At 45.5% G+C, this 18,001-nt stretch overlaps 1 protein-coding gene across 4 annotated transcripts in view; it reads right to left on the bottom strand.

Moving 5' to 3' along the window:
- Positions 1-16,675, bottom strand: part of FRYL (FRY like transcription coactivator) — a 2,496,013-nt gene extending 2,479,338 nt beyond the window's left edge. The window contains exon 1 of one of the 4 annotated variants that reach the window (XM_078678213.1): positions 16,493-16,675. The gene's annotated coding sequence lies outside the window, so the exon portion shown is untranslated. The remainder of the gene's footprint in view (positions 1-16,492) is intronic. The other 3 variants (XM_078678216.1, XM_078678215.1, XM_078678217.1) reach the window with 3 other exon arrangements.
- Positions 16,676-18,001: the final 1,326 nt, after the last annotated feature.

Here is an 18,001-nt window from a genome sequence, read left to right as displayed (position 1 = left end):
ACAAAGACTACATTTAAAAGAGAAACATTGCATCCTCAACCATATTACTATACCAGTGTAGATAACAGAGGCTGCAGGTGTTTATGGAAGCAGGTAGTGTCACTGTAGCCAAACACTGATTAATATGGACCGCTTTATCCCCTAGAAGTCAAGGGGTGTACTGTAGGCTCAGCATCTCACTCACTGGTCTTACTGTGAATGGTTAACTATCCCAATCTTTTCATTTTGCTGGAGAGAATCCCAGAAAAGAGTAGCCCTGAAGAATTACATCAGATAACGGATCCAAGGGGAAACTTATGGAGATGAACTATCGCAAAGGACTGTCTTTGAGATGCAAGGGGATCCCTTCCACGGTCAACCATTCAGCCCAACACTGGGAGTTAAACATTCAGTCACTGGCCATGATACCAAGTAGCAAAAAAGCTCGAGAAGCAGTTAACTGCCAACTGGAGACAGAAGGTCACTAAAAGGAGAGGGTGCATGGAAAAAGGTAGTGTGTTGAAGGACGCATTAAGAGAAATAAGAGTGATTAAGGGAAACTGGCCCCCCAAGAATCTCAGATGTGCACATCACCAGACTGCCTTGGCATTTACTATCTGCCTAGGAGGAAATATAAACAGTCAAATCAGCTAACCAATACTTTTATAGGCCATAAACAATGCCTCTAACCCATATAGCATTTAAAACAAATTATAACGGCACCTGCTGTGTCAATAATACCACAATCTTGATTGCTAGAGTAGATTTTCCAACCACTTTGAAACCAGCTTCCTACACCATCTGACCTGCAAGTATGATCACCTTTATTTTCTACAGCTCCAGGAGAGACCAACCATGGGTGATGGAGCACTTTACTAAACCCCATAACATGATTAAAGTGCTTGAGGGCAATGGGCAAGACCCCAGAATGTTCCCTAGACTGGGTGTGTGTTTGTTGGAGAAAGTAATTTGCATCGATCATAGTAAACAGGAACAATCTGAGTTGTACCCAGCAGAACTGAACACACCCAGCTGAGAAAATTTGACAGCATGAGAGGACGTGTTCCTGTACAAACGCAGCTGAGGGGCAAGGGAGGGGTACCATTTGAAATCAATTTGGTGCTATATGTTGGGGATGCCTATGACCTTCCATTCTTGCAAGACAAACTTGTATCACTATGACCTTCCATTTTTGCAAGACAAACTTGTATCACTCCATATGGAGAAGTGTCCCGCATTATCCTCTTGCCCAAACACAACAGCATTTGTTTCACTCAAGGCAAGCACCACAAGCTCAACATATTTCATCAGGGACGGAATAATATGCAAGGAGTTCTCTACAAAAGTATTTCGGCTGAAGCATTGCCTTAGGGTATTTTAATAGGAGCCACCTGGCTGAACAGAAGGTCTATGGCGTGTTGAGGTGGTCACTGGCAGGTGTTCAGCCAACCATTTCAAAACTCATCCACAAAATATGGGCCGCATAGGGAGTGGGACAATCACACACAATATCAAACACAATATCAATCAATCAATCAAACACAATATCAATCAATCAAACACAATATCAATCAAACACAATATCAATCAAACACAATATCAATCAAACACAATATCAATCAAACACAATATCAATCAAACACAATATCAATCCACCACCACCACCACCACCACCACCACCACCACCACCAGAGCAAAGTTGTTTTGAATACAGAACAGAAAATGCTGCCCCAAGTGCAAACTTTTTAACACAACCACCAACACCCAACACCTCACCTACCCTCACACACCAACCAAACATTGCACCACAACACCTGATTGCATAGCAAGCACACCAAATAGATATGGGGCCTCCTGCACAATCACGCACAGACCTGTTCTTCCTCACAGAACAGGACTAAAACCATCCCCGCTAGTTACAAACAAGACCCCCAGCACGGAAGTGGAGTTGTCTTTATTTTTAAAGACGACATAGAATGCACCAACACACTGGACATCACACCCGGCTACATGGAGCACCTCGCCTTCACACTTCAAATCCGAGCCAGTTTCACCTTATGTGGAACTCTCACCTACAAACTACTGGGGCCCCACACCACCTTTGTCAGTGACGTCACAGATTTCCATGCACCCCTCGTCTTGGACTCCCCAACACCTTCATCCTCTTAGGAGATCTAAACTTTCACATGGAAGACCACATTGGCCCAGACTAAACCAGCTTCCTAGAAAAATCTCAGCAACCTCAGCCTCACCCAGCACATCACCGAACTCTACCCATGCCACCAGACACTTTCTGGACCCGATTTTCTCCATCTTCTGAAACATCAAGGTAGACAAACCTACACCCAAGACGTGACCGACAGCGCCCACATCAATTACAGCATTTCGGGTGACAGGAGACCCACCACCTCAGTGCCTGCCTGACAATGCTGGATAAACATTGCAGAGAGTGACAGAGCTTCCACCCTCTCTGCAGAGAGTGACTGAGCTTCCACCCTCTCCGTACAACGGCCAAAACCTACAAACAACCTGAAGGAAGACATCAAAAACTTCAACTGGATCACGAAATTGTGCCAAATCACGGTTCCCCCACCCCTTCAAAAGTGGCAAAAACGAGAAAAAGACAAAAGGCATGCAAGCTTATACGCAGAGGACCTTAGGCTGGCAAAATAAAACAAGCATTTGCAATGCTATAGGTCTCGCATTTACACGAGTTTAACCTATTGGCATTGTAAACGACAATGCGTTTTTATGTATGTTTTATAAACCAAAACCTAAATAAAAGGCATTGTCATTTACAATGCCAAGAGCTCAAGCTCGCGTAAATGTGAGACCATCTAAATAATTTATAGCATCTGATATTTATCCAGCCACTGCGTAAAAAGGGAAGTTTCTCTGGTATTTGTGCAGCTCCTGGCCAAACTGCATAATTGTTGCTATTTAGTCAGCAGTCCAATAAGTAATAAAGTATATTTGCGATCTGCGTCACAAGCCTAATTGTACCTTCTGGCAAAGCAGGGCATAATCTGCACAATTTAGCCAGCGGAAGGGTACACAGTGAAGTGTCTCTGCTACCTGCAAGGCAGCCGGCCAAATAGGGCTCGACAAATCCACTCGCCCGCTCGCATTTGCGAGTGAGAATGGATGAGGACGAGCTATTTTTAGGTCCTACTCGCCCTTTCTGGCGAGTAGGAAGTCAAACTAACTTTTGTCCTCTGTCTTTGAAAACAGAGCAAAAGTGACAAGATAACACGATTTAAAGGCATTTTTATTGCTCACAAAAGGAATGAGCAATAAAGATGCCTTTAAATCTTGTTAGCTTGTCACTTTTGCTCCGTTTTCAGAGACGGAGGTCAAGTGGGTTGCAGTCAGGTCGAGGGGATTTTCCATGGTACCAGACCTGCAGGACTAGTACCATTTTTCGGATTAGTCGAGCCCTGTAATCTCTACTATTTAGCCACCTTCCGGATAAATAGTGGATAAAGTTCACAGTTCCTCCGGCGGCCGGCTAAATAGTTCTACTTTTTCTAAGTGAATAGTCAGACTTACTATAAAGCAGCCTTTTCCCCTCATGTTAGGGTTTCAGCCTCTTTCGGGCAAAATAACGGTCATCATCTTTTACCTTTTTGAAGATTACGAAAAGGTCAGCAGCTGGTCATTGAGCAACATGTTGCGTAAAATTCTCTGCATTCTTTTTTTTTTTTACATAGCAGTTCTGCCCCTGCATTAATAATAATGTATGCAAAGTTTGAACAGCTGTAAACAATTATTTGTGTTTTGAATTTGTTGTTTGTAAATGTATATTTCAAAAAGGAAAAAATATTGTTTTCCTATTTTTCCCTCTGTTTTTACTCACGGGGACAGTATAACGCAGGTCTTGCAAGTAAAATACTGACCTGGTCAGGTGGTAAATCTGCATACAGTGTTTGCCATTGATTACGCCATTTCCTGCCACGGAGATTACCATTTTACCTTACAACATTCCAATAACAGAAGGTTGCGTATGCCGTTGTCATTTTAAATGTGTAATTTGAAGGGCTGCGTTACCCACACACGCAGCTGGAGGGGTATGCAGATGAAGAGGCTGCGCGCGGGCAACGGTAGGTCACCGTGGTTTTTTAGAAAGATTAATGTGAAGACAAACAGTTTAGACTAATTCGAAGCAGAAGCTGGAAAAGGGGCACATTTTGATGTTTTGCCTTTTTTCACGTTTTTTCATTCCAGTCTGCACAAAATTCAGTAACAATCCCTCGGGACTCGGGATGACAGCAGCAAACGGGGGCAGTACCCAGTGGCAGAACTGACACGTGTTGCTCACGTCTGGGAAGCCACATCTGTTGTTTTCTTTTTTTTTTTTTTTAAACACATTTTTTTTTTATTGACACCACAGGAAAAGCGAAAATGAAATGCCTGCTTCCCGGTCGTTTAGCATATGTATGCAAACTTTCTAAGCGATTGGGCAAGGCCGGAGATCGACCCCACCTCCCCCGTCCCTGTAGGAGCAGGGCTGGGATGTGCTGGCTCCGGAGGCAGCAGCAGGGGAAGAGCAGACCGGAGCGCGCCGAGCAGGAAGACAGGCTCCAGGAGCGCCCCAGCCAGGCCGGGGCTCCCGCACACCGAGCACAATGAAGGCTGCCGCTGTCCTGCTGGGGGCCGCGCTGCTCTTTGTCCTGCTAGCCGCAGACCGCGCGCAAGCCAGTGAGTATTTTTCATTTTTCTCCTGTTTTGCTCCAGCTCTCTTGCTACCAATGGGTGAGAGCCGAGGCGAGGCACCAAGCAGCACAGCCGGTGCATCAGCCGAGCAGGGCTTGCCTCGCTCTCCAGTGCGTGCTCGGCTAGTCGGGGGGTCACTTTACCGACCGCAGCAGGAGGACTTCGTCCCTGGTCTGTGGTGGAGGGACCCAAAATGTGGGTGATGGAAAAGACAAAGGTAAAGATAGGGAGTGTTCCCAACACCTACACAAGCAGAAAATATCTGTGCCTATCTCTCACCTGTGTTTAGGAAGAAACAACGCCTCGCCCAGCACCAGGAAAATAGCCGATTTAGATACATTTCTCAGATGAGCCCTTTTATTGTCGTTTTACCAATACTACTGGGACCTGCCTAAACTATAACCACGACGTGTCCCTGATTTTGTCATTCAGTTTCACGGGGCCATAGCACTCTCTCCCCAGACCAGGCACACCAGTAAATGTATGTGAAGTTCTCTTAAAATCGGGTCGCCATGTGTGGTGCCCAGTACTGTTGATAAACAAAGGGATGATGTATTAAGGTGGAAGAAACCTTTCCTTTTGGTAAAAACTTGGAAAACGAGGCAGGGGATGTGCACGGCGCCGTGTGTGTCTGTGTGCGCATGCGTGAGTGAGGCTGTGAATCAGAGGCATGGCATCTGCACGGCGCCGTGCGCGCCCTCGATGGCAAATCGGAGACGCTCCTGCCTGTACACGGTCTCACATTCCCCCTAACACGCCAACAAAAGGTCCATCGCTACGCTTCGCTACGCTCGACCTAAAAAAACATAGACAGCCCTTGTATTTCGCATCAACGCTGGTACTGATGAGAACAAGAACTGTAGGCCATCAAAGAGTTCAATACACATGTATCCACCACCATCACACACTCGCTCACTCAAGACCTCTGCAGTAATCTATCAGACTATTTCTGTGACAAGTCACATCCATATACAAAAACCTCAATCCTCAGACAGACTTCTTGGCCCTCACACGATGAACATAACCAGACTAGGAGGCCAGCCGTCTCCATAGACGAAAACACCAACAAGTCCATCCACTCTGGAGCCTCTTCAGATCCATGCCACCCCCCAAACGCCTATAACAAGGGACTTCCTCACCTCGATCACACACCTCCATCTACTCTGAAACCTTTCCAGAAACCTGCAACAGTAAACACCCTTCTCAAGAAACCCTCAGCAGACCCTCCGAGCTCACCAGTTACATATCAAATTTCCCTCCAAACTTACCCAGTAAAGGAGTGAGAAACTCAAATGCCTCACCAATCATCTGGTCAACAAGTGGGTCCTAGATTCCACTCATTCCGGATGCAATCCTAACCACAGTACAGCAACAGCACCCATTGCCACCAGATGCGACTTCCAAATGTTCCTCGGCAGAAAAGAGACCACACCCCTCATCCTCCTGGACCTCTCAGCAGCCTTTGACAAGAGATCTCACCCCCTACTCATCCACGAGATGCGCATTCAAGCACCAGCTCTCCACTAGTTCTGCTCCTTTCGGATGAAACAAACTCAAATAGTTAGCCTCACACCATACGTCAGAAGCCCATTAAATCAAGGCTCATCTCTCAGCCTAAACCTATTCAACATATACATTACATCATTAGCCAACATCATCCAAAATCACAGCATCAACATTCTCTCATACACCAACACACAACTTATAGTGTTCCTCACAGAAAAAAAAACAAAAAACGAGGAGCACGTTAAGCACTAGCATGAACCAACTTCACCGCCAGGATCAAGTTCAACTATCTCAAACTTGACAGGCATTGGTCTTCAGAAAAAACACCTCACCCTATACTTCCAACTAGTGGCCATCTGACCTCGGACAAACACCAACCCTAACCTCCCACGCCTGGTGCCTCTGCGTCAATGGCAAATTGGACAAGTCTCCACAGCCAGATGATTCCAAACCCTAAAGATCTTCAAATGGATTCGAGCAACAGTAGGGAAACCATCATCCTCCTACTGGACTATGAAAACACCTATTCACCGGGAGCACCAAGCAGCTCACCAGAAAGCTGCATACCATACAGAACATGGCAGTCGGACTCCTCTTTAACTTTCTTTGCAGGGCTCGCATCACTCCAACCCTCAGAGAACTCCACTGGCTCCCTATACACAAGTGTGTCATGTTCATACTTCTCACAGCACAGGATCAGATTACCTAAACAATTGCATCTCCTTCCACCAACCTGCCAGACACATCCACTCAGCCGGACTCCTACCCACACACATCCTACCTATTCACAAAAACAGAACCGGAGCCTTCAAAATCATTGCTCCTGAAACATGGAACAACCTCCAAACACACATCAGAGCCTCCGCCTCTCGATTTCCACAAGAAGCTCAAGATTTTGCTCCTTAAGTAACACGGCCTTTGCAGAATACTTTCACAGGCGAAAATGCGCTATACAACTACGTACACCAATACCGACCAAATATTTCACAGAGAGCAGCAGTGTAAGATTCTACCACAGACAAGAGCAGTGCAAATTCCCTTTACACAATGGTTACAGCACAGGAAGTAGCAGTTAAAGGTCATGGGTCATAAGAGTTTTAACACTGGAGTAACAACAAGCCATAAATTCAAGATAGATTTTAAGGTGGGGGTGGGGGGGGGGGAGGAAGACACACACGCTTCGGAACAGTCAAAAGTGATTTGGGACATGTAAAAGACCACCCTCCTAAACAAGCCACTGAAACAAAAAAAGAAAAATAGACAAATGTGAAGAACCTAGAAAGAAGTTTCACAATCATGTTCAGACACCGACTGGTGTCCAGTCTTCAGATAGACTTTAAAAAAGAAGTATATTGATTATCCCCTTATTAAGGATAAGGGACAAAGCTAAGTCGGAGACAGCAAGCTAATCAATAAAAAATAAAATAAAAAAAAAACAACCCCCACTTAAGATAACTGGGGATCCGTATTTTTAGGTTTCGGCTACCGTCCCACTGCGTAAGCAGTGGGTGGGCGGAGCCGAAATCTTTTGTTAGTAGTATGGGGGCCTGAACACGCCCCTCTTTGCCAATGGCTGGCCTCGTAAATGCTGGCCAGCCATTGGAGGAGAGGAGCGTCACTGAGTTCAGGGCCCGCCTTGACGCGATTCGGGGCGTTTCCGTGTCTTTTTTTAAGTCACGCCCTCTCCTCTTCCCATTGGCTGGAATTTTACCTTCCAGCCAATGGTGAGGGGAGAGCACGCCCCCGAATCCCTACAGGACGCTGTGCTTTCCGAGCAGCGTCTGCCGAGGCCATGCGGGAAGCCTCTGCCCCCCTGTTTGTGCTGTTGTTTCTTGTTTTGCATTAGGGGCCCCTGGCAATGCTCTCAAATCATCCCTGTACCTCCACGGGGGAATCACAGCGTCCGCCTTGTGAAGCGCCGCAGGCGTTTGTTTGGTATGGCTCCAGGGTGCAGCTTTCGGCGTGTGTGGCGCAGCTTGCAATACCTTCCGTGTGTCCTTCTGTCTCGCCGGGTTGTTGCTAGTGCCCTTCTATAATTAATCACCTCATCCACGGCACCGGGTCATGTCTCCCTTCAGCGCACCGCAGTTAAGTTGGGGTCAGTTTTATGCACGCAGCGGGTCTCTCTCCCAGCACCGCATTGTCTGTGCCTCCGAACCGGTGCTTCAATGATATTGGGCCATGCACCTTAGTGTATGTCCTCTCGCCTCTCAGCCCATGGCACGCGTCATGTGTAGTCCCTTGCCTCCTATTTTGTATTAGGGCCCCCCCGCAATGCTCTCAAATCATCCCCGTTCCTCTGAAGGGGAACCGCAGCGTCTGCCTTGCGTAGCGCCGCAGGCGTCTATTCAACGTGGCCCCAGGGTGCAGCTTTCGGTGTGTGTGGCGCAGCTTCCAATATTCAGCGGCAGCAGCTGATATCTGCTCTTTTTCTCGCGCGCCTGTCTCTGCCCCTGAATCTTATCTGGTGCCGGCTCGAAGTCCAGAATCCAGGAGCAGGCGGGTGCATGCTTGCGTTGCGCTAACATCATTGAGCACTCTTCTTCCCCCACATGTGGAGGCTGAAGTTTCCCTCTGTGACCATGGCCCAAGAACCGCGAGCAGGCTGCTGAGTGAGCAGAAAGTCGCAGGTGACAAGAAGCTGCATCATTTCATCGATATCACGAAGCAGGGCCAAAGGGACAAGCACTGAAGCTCCTGCTGTGCAACTGGTAGGTTTTAATACCGGTTCTACCACCCAATCAACCCCGAGCAGAGCACTTACGAGCCGTTTGGAAAAAATGACTTGTCAAACATCGCGACTTCAGACTGTCAGCCCGACGTGAATGAAAACCAAATTCTGCAAATTTGGGCTCTGACTAGGGCCTGGGTACCTAAGGTGCAACAAACTAATACCTCAGAAGATGAAGGAAGTCCTGGCTACACCTGTCTCTGACTTAATGCTGAATAGTATTTTCATACCATTTCATTTTGCTTTGTGACAAGACAACGGTGCATGCACCTGCAATGTGGATTCTGATATTACAGTGTTGCTGTACAAATCTGGGCAACACACTCCCCTCCCGCCTCAGATGTTGAAGCTGCCTGCTCTGAACCATAGCGGAGGTGAGAGATGTCGCACACTCCTCTCTGGGGCCCGGTAAGTTCACTTCATTTTGCTCTGCTTCAGGATCCGCTGCTGCCAGTCTCCCTCCACATCTGCGCTGCCTAGCCTACTGCTGCTCCTGAGAGCGCCACCTCACACCTCCTTTTCCCTGTCTGGATCCCAGTTTGGGCTGTCACGTGCTCCTATATTATGTACTCTGATTATTTTTTTTACTTTTAGTGTGCACGGACTATGTGTACATGCTTTGCATGGTTATAGTCAGTCACTCAGTGGGAAGGTGTGTCGCTGGGAGAAGGCGGCCCGCAGCGTGTCGGGTGCATGGAGAAGCTTTAACTGCGTCCTCTTTTACGCAACAACCCTCACGTTTCGTGTCTACAAAAATACAGCGTGTCCGCCGGTTTCGTATGATTATGAGAAGAAGTGATCTAGTAACTAAACTGCACTCTTCGGAACCAGAGATCCGAGTTTGCAAATTGGTTGCTTCTGCTCTGCGTTATGTGATCCTGCCCAAATTACCCGAGTGTCTTCATCTGACCCGCGTCTCTTGCCTGGCAAAAATAAATGGGATTGCCTCAGTGCATTATGTAAAGTTTGCATTGTATGTTCTCCATGCAAAACATACTTGTAATTAAAAAATAACTTAATGATGGTAAGTGATGAGCATTATACGTGGTAGGTTGTATGTGAGGCGCACTTGTTTACAAGTTGGATTCTGAACCAAACCGACACATCGGTGATTGCTGGCCATTTACTTAACCCTCAGATGTCTTTAATGCGATTCAATTGTGCGAATGACTCGGTGAAGGCTTGTATCAGCTGTGCTCTTCTGCTTTAGTTGCAGTTATTTGTTTGATGCTGGGACGATTCTTGCACGGACAGTGTGTTTGTGTGTGTCTGTGTGAGTTTTTATGTGTGTTTATGTGTGACAGGTGTATGTGCCTGATGCGATCTTAAAGATAGAGCAACATTATTCTTTATTAGTTCCAACACAATATGTTTTCGTACAGGTGGTGTTGTAAACCCATGTAAATAAGAAGGTGCTTTCATTTGTAAGAGTGAAGAAAAAGGAAGATCAGTAAAATAACATATTTGCCCAAGATCACACAATTTAGTTAACCCAGAAGCTGCGATGGATGCAGGCTTTCTGGTTTTACTTTGTCCCAAAGGCAAGACATATTGGCTATGCAAATGCTTGTTATTTTAAGTAATAGTTTCAGTATGCTATAAAGGATGCAAATCTGTTTTCACCACGCACCTTGCATGCAGTATTAATTAGATCATCTCAGATTGAAGATTCCAGCATCTTTGTAGCCTTTGGTTCTGCAGAGTACTTCCTAAAGAAAGATGGGAATGGGCAGGATTTCAGGATGTTGAAGAATAGTTATTTCTGTCTCCGTTTCATTTTCAGCTCTGTAGCAAGAACTCTAAACATAACAAGCATTTACAATGCAACGGTTTCGCCTTTGGAAAAGTTAGAGCTATTGGCAATGTAAATGACAATGCCATTTATTTATCTGTTTTCAAAACCAACACAAATACAAATTTTGTCATTTACAATGCCAATAGCTCAAACTTTTCCAAAGGCGAAACCGTTGCATTGTAAATGCTTGTTATTATAGCCATTACTAACCCTACCCCCCACACTAGAATAACTATTGGTTAGACTTGCATGGGAAAATTTTGAGCATGGCACCACCAAATCAGAAGTTGTAGCATAGGTAGAGTAGTAGTCTCTCAATGTGGATTAAAAGTACATAGACAAGAAGGCTCTTCCTTTTTCATAAAAGATCGCTGACTCTGCCTTAACTTTAACCTTTATTCATAAGGTTGAGTTCAAACACAAGATCTCCATATTCTTTTTTAGGTCTCGCATGCGCTGCTCCGAGACATTTGGTATTGGGGTTTTCAATGTGCTGCCTGGTGGCCTAGCACTTGCGTTCACGTGAGCTTGTACGCACGCAGCTGCCATCTGCCTCCCTTCCAGCGCGATCACTAACTTTTTCGTGCTGCTGCGCGCGCATCACTAGCGTGTTTTTTACGCGTGCGCATCACTAGCGTGTTTTTTTTCACATTACTAAAGCTTCCCACATCACGCGGCCAATGCTTGTTGTAAATGGAGGATTGTTTTAACTCTGATGAAGACGTAGCAACATAACAGTTATCCTAACTAATTTTAACTAAAATAATAATACTTACACCACTTACTACAACCAACAATTACGCAGATCGAAGCACAGCTCAATAGCATTAAACTAGCTCCCGTTTGAAAGAATGGTCTTACAAAAATCTGAAAACTGCTCTGAACATGCATACATTGATTTTGTGTCTGGAGTCTACAGAGCTTTGATGGAAAAGCGGCCTGCGCGTACAGGTTAAGAGGGTTCGTCTCTTCAATATTAAAGGGAGAGGATTAGGCCTCGTGGCGCTCTGAAGGCTGGGCCAATCGGGGGCAGGCAGGAGGCCGGGCCCGCACCTGTAATGCTAGCTTGTGTTTGTGTGATCATTAAGTTGGTATTCCTCAGATTACCGCCTGCGTGTCTCAGCCTGCCATTAGTCCAATTTGCATGGCTAATCAAATGAGGCGGCATGCCAGTGAAGCCGGACATTGTTTCTTGACAAACCCCCAAGGTGGCTGACCCTCATTTGGTTCTGGTGTGGTAAATGCAAATGTATTTTAAAATGACGCCAACTATTTGAGGCAATGGCTGCCCGTGTTTATCGTGTGTTTTACTATTCAGGAGAGTGGTGTGGAGCCCTTAATTTCTGATCTTACGTGTATTATCTTTTTGTTTTTATGGGTAAGGTGGTTTGGGTTTTATTGTGTTGTTTGTGTGGACATGGCCTCACTTTTGCTGTAGAAGAGGCACGATTGTTTTTCCAGAGTAAAATAGCTCTGCTGATTTTCTCTTTTCAAATCCACTTCTCACGTTTTCTTCAAGTTGTTGGCTGTGTGTATATAAATAAAAAAAAGAAGCCGGAGAGAGAAGGAGAGAAAGAGCGAGGCTGAGAGTAAGACAGCAATGCGCAGTCACTGTAAGTGCAAGGAGCTGCAGTTATTACCCTACTCAGAAAAGCAGGACTGCGCATGCAAAACAGTAAAGGTTACCACGACTCCACTCGGGAGTGATATGCAATGTCTGCTGGGCATCGCATTTCTTCCCTGTTATGTGTATGTGTGAGAGCCTATTTTATGTAGTGCTACAAGGGCAAAAATCAAACTGCCAGAAGCTGCAGTGCCCTCCACTCAGTCTCCCTTTGTTGTGGAGCTGTGACTGGTAAATAAAAAAATAAAAAAAATAGAAAAACAAGCGCAAGAAGGAATACAGGACTGCATATTGGGTGTCACACTGTATATATGTCTCTTTGTTGCCCAGTCGGTGTGCAGTCTTAATGCAGGGGTATTGGCCATATGTCCATTTTACACTTCTAGGTTTTCTGCAGAACTTGTCTGAAGAGAAAATAGGAATAAATGTTTTCTGTTAGACCAATAACAGCAACATTATTATTAATTTGACAACATATTATTCTTATATCCAGCTCAACACAGCTTCCACATTTGAAACGTTGTGAACACCACGTTTTATCACCTAATGCATTCACTGCAAAGATAGTCTGTAAAGCCAATCAGCCATCTAAAGAGATCTCAAAAGGGTGGGACTTGTGCGACCTTTCTTCCCTCCGACCTCCATTCAACCGGCCACTAATGCAGGCGCCTAATACACTTCTGTGAGGTAGCAAGCGTTACAGAGGAAAGTGATTTTAACATTATCATTGAGGAGAGAATGTCCATTTACTTGCTTCCAGTACCCTCCTCAGCACATATAGGTAGCTTACACATGTCACCACAAAGACCAGCAACGACAAGAACTGCACGCTCCTAAACATGAAAGTAAACCCTGCAGCCTGCACTCTCTCTCTGCGCTTTAAATGGTGCACCATTCCATTTGCTCAAGTCACAATCAATGCAGGGGACAAAAGCGCCCCCCCCCCACCTCCCTTCACCCCAGCATTTCAGTGCCGTACATGTGGAGAAGCCATGGTCCACAGACCACATCACTGCCTGTTAATCGAATACATTTGGGATTTAAAGCACAGATTTCTTCGGAAACAAGCAGGGACAGCGTCTCCACTGCACCATCCTGTGATACCTGCGATTCTATACAAGTCACTTATGTCTCCATGCCTAAAAAAAAACAAGCATTGGCATAGCCGATAGGTCTCGCTTTTGGGACCTTGTAAGTATTTAGTTATGCAGCACAATATTCTTGGTGCAACAACATTAACTGTTGCATGGTTAAACACTTATAAGGTCCCAAAGGCAAGACCCACTGGCTATGCCAATCCTTATCTCTTTTGATATTGTGCCACTAGAATCCAGCTACGCCCAACTGACGAGCGCCAAACTGCGTAAAAGCGATTTTGAATTACTTATGTTCCGGATGGACTGTACTGTACCTAATGGAGTACGGTCAACTGATGTACATATGACTGCATAAACCAGAGGCGCAACTAGAGCCAAATTTCGAGGGGGTGTGGGGTTGGGGCTAAGAAAACATTTCGGGAGGGGCAGAAACTTTAAGCAACAGGTGGAGTGGGGCTGCAGGGGTCATAGAAGGGGTGAAACAACAACAAAGTCTCATTAACATGCCAATGGTCTTTTAAAGACCTGTGAAGTGCTCCGGTGCGGGGGTGTGTGTGTGTGTGCCCGGGAAGCAGTCTCATCCCGGGCTGCCACACACGCTGGGGAAGAGATGAAACCCTTTGAGCCCAAGGGATGTTGCACACCTGGCATACATGGAGGTGGCCTGGTAGGCAAAAGAACGAGGATTTGGAATGCCACCTCGAGCGATTGCCAGCGGTTAGACCTATTGCAAGCATTCCTTCCATCACATTTAGGGTGTGTACTAAAAATTGGTACTATGTATGTGTGTAAGTCTGTCATTTTAGCTAGAATTTAGATTATGGAATTTCTTTTGTTCCCATCTTTTACTATTAGTTTGCTGTCTCCGACCTAACTTTGATTCTTAATCTTAAAGGTGTGTTCAGTCACAAGATATTGCTTTTCTCGTTTGATATGGTACTTCCTGTTAGTTATATACTAACCCGACTTTTTATACTGCACGTTCAGTTAAAATGTAGATCTAATTCAAATTCATAAACTAGGTAAACTGAAGTTTAGTGTAACAAGAAAACAAAATATTCCATACAGAACATTTTAAAAACGATTTGGTAAAAGATACAAGAACTCGCTGAAGAATGGCTCGACAAATCGATGTGATTGAATAAGGTTTACAGGGCTCGAAATATTCATAGATTAAGGAGGCATTTACTTCATAACAGACGACTGTTTTCTCTTAAATTAACCCCCCCTCATAACTTACACGCACAACTTACTAGAGACTACAAAAGCCGTAGTAGAGCTGCAACTTTATATCTGTTTCTCAACCTTTTAGACGAACACACTTTAACGGTCACAAATCCCACCGCGATAAGGCTTCAACTTTATATGCCACCTTGAGAACGGAAGTTAGGCAAAAAAAGCACACCTCAACACCACCACACTGGTACAAACAGGAAGTTTTGAACACCGGTGGTGTAGGTTGGCCCTTATGCCACAGAACTTAAAATATGCAAAACAGATAGCCTATTAGCCCATGCATTTCACGTCAACACAGTTAGCATCCTGCATAAAGCCAGTCGATGAGCCAACCAAGTACTAGAGTAGCAAATCAAAAGGACTTTTTAAACCCCATATCAAGGTTTACTGGTTCATTGACCCCTAGGCATCCAAGGAGCACTTAACAACACTACCCCCTCCACCCACAACAGCATTAAACTTTTTACAACTCGAGCCAAACAACAACCAACCTCTATCACGAGGAAATATTACACTTTGAAACAACGGGTCGTCTAGGAATACATTGCATTCCTCTTACTCCCACCACAAGGGTGGACATTACTCGTTTCCAACGAACAATTGTCCTTGCAACAGTACATCAACATATTTAGCATCAACCTAGCCACATCTAAAGTTGGAAATAGTCTCCTCACACAATAAAACAATCAACAACAAAAAAAATCTTTGACACCTCACTAACAGGTTACCGTTCGAACACCGTGTATCACACCCTCTCTGCAGCAAATAATCTAGGACTTGCTTTCATTGTCGATTGGTATAACTTGTCCACATTCGCTACTGCAAGGCGTGGATTGCTAAACTTTATGATAAACTGATGCAGACAGCCCAGGGCAACAGGTGGCACCTGAAACAGTTTGAATAACGGAATATGTACGACGATGACATCAATTCCTTCTCCCTCGTACAGCCATGTTACTCTGCTGTCTGCAGACTTTTTATCATCGCGTCAATTAAGGGTACCTACTGCTTATAGCAGGTCTTCCTAACAAAGAAGGTACCTACCAACTACTTTTTAAGGAAGCGTTGCTGTTCAGGGAACTTCTCTTTATGCATTTCAATGCAGAGTAAAAGCATAAGGCATTATTACACATATAGTGAGACTATCGACATAAGATTTAAGTAAAGTGCCATCCTGATTAACTACAAATGTTCTAATGATGCTGATGTTCCGAAATGGATGGAGACACCTGGGTCCGAGCCTAAAGTTCCAGAACAAGGCATTGCATTGCTGAAAAGTGACACGCCGGGTGCACGTCATATGTTCGGTCCAGTTCAGCTGGGACCTGATGCTCTACCAGCATACTTGTACTTAACTGGTATACAGGATGTGAACGTTGCTACAACTGAGCACTAGAAGTTGCTTAGAACTGCAAGCCGAAGGTGACAAGGGGTGCGGCTGCATAACGGGTTGCATGGAAAAGGAGGAACACTTCAAATGAGCGGGAGTGCGGAAGCTTGTGGTCTCAGGGTAAAGGGGAGGCCGCGATCGGAGCAGCTAGGGGGAGAGACAGGAACCGCAGCAGAGCAGCCTCGGAGGGTAACAGCAGAGGTTGCCCTGCACTGAGCACTACAAGGAGCGATGAGCGGGATCAGGGGCGGCACAGACCGGGACGGTAGAGTACCTGGGCACGGGCGGAGCGACTGAGGTAGGGAGCAGAGAGGAGCAGGTGACGCGAGTACGGCCCGGGTGGCGCCTGGGCTGCACCGCGGAGGCTGTTGTGCGACAGGGTCTAGACGACTAAGCCTGCGCTGATAACGAATCTACTCACCTACACGGATCCCATTCCAATCACGGATGGCTCCGTTTGTCCTTAATCCAGGAAGCCGGGTCGGCGATAAACACCCGAGTTTCCGCCGAGAACAATTACTCAGTACAAATCCAGCATCCTCCCACTTGCTTCGCTCTAGCCAACCCACTGTCGAGAGGCGGGCACGTGCAGCAGCTAAAGACTAGGGATACGTAAGCTTTCTACAGCCAATGAACAATTGAGAAGCTTTCTTCCAGCCTATCCCAGACAAGACTCTGATTTTCGGTCTTTGGCAGCCAATAAAATAACTAACAAGAGCACCTTCAGCCATTCCTAGACTATAGTACAAGATCCGGGGTTTCTAAACCAATGAATATATGACAATAGCCCCTAGCCAATCTTACAAGAGGAATTTCTGCAACAACAAATCCCACAGTACTAGAATTTCATCCCCATCTACTTGGTTGGATTAGAACACGTGGAGGCTGCAGGCAGAGATTGCCTCTACAGTATCGTAGGACAAAAGGCTTTTTGTTAAAAAATCAACAACAGTCTACAGGTCTCAAACAAGGGTGTGTCGAAGGAAAAAATTGACAGGTGATGGATCTTGTTAGCTGCTGCCCTGTGACGCGCTCCAGTGTCCAGCGTTGGAATAACACAGCCTTACTCCCAATCTGCACTGTACAGGCAGAGGGGACCCCGAGCGTATTCGCGACTGTCAGATTCCTCTGGCAGTGGTCTGTTTTGGACAACGAGGCTGCAGTAGCCTAATTACTCCATTTTTATTTTGAATTTTTAAGTCGCCTTTTTGTTTTCTTATTGATTTGTGACACTTTGTCACATGATAAACTGGTTCACCTGGTCATGGTTTTGATGGGCAGTGGATTGCGGTCAAAAGTGTTTGCAGAAATGTCAGCGAGTTTCTGGATAAGTGAGTTTTTCTTATGATCTAGTTCTGTGTGGAATTTCTCATTGAGTTTGTGGAGATGGTCATCCAGCATCTCAACGCCTAGATCGTTGTGGAGGTCTGCTGCTAACCATAAGGCCTTGTTCTGTAGTGTTTGCGGAGGCTTCTGATACTTCGGCTGGCAACTACTCCATACCGGTGAAGCAGGTCATTGTTGGTCGACCCAAGCAATCTCCAGCCCATTTATTTATTTTATTTAATGCAGTTTTATATAGCACAAACTTTACCCAATGGTGTCAGGGTACTTTACAAAAGAACCAGGTAAGTTACATAAGGTACACAAGATACACTAAACACGCTAACAAGTTACATATATACAGCTACAAAAGGTACAGAAGAAAAACTGAGCACGCTAGCAAGTTACATATATGCAGTTCCAACACTATTTGCATATTTATATTGTAAAATATAAAAAGTTTTCAGTGCTCGGTTAAAAGCAGGAGTAAAATACATATTTACAAGTTGACTTCATGAGAGTGCTAGATGACCGGAAGGGTTAAGAAATGGGTTCAATTATTCCAGGAAGTGCCTTTGGATGAGGAGAGTTTTAAGATCAGTTTTGA

This window comes from Lissotriton helveticus, chromosome 2_2 (assembly GCF_964261635.1).
Source record: "Lissotriton helveticus chromosome 2_2, aLisHel1.1, whole genome shotgun sequence".
In the NCBI taxonomy this organism is placed as follows: Eukaryota; Metazoa; Chordata; class Amphibia; order Caudata; family Salamandridae; genus Lissotriton; species Lissotriton helveticus.
The sequence above is the reverse complement of the archived record's forward strand: the minus strand, read 5'-3'. Positions and strand labels throughout refer to the sequence as shown.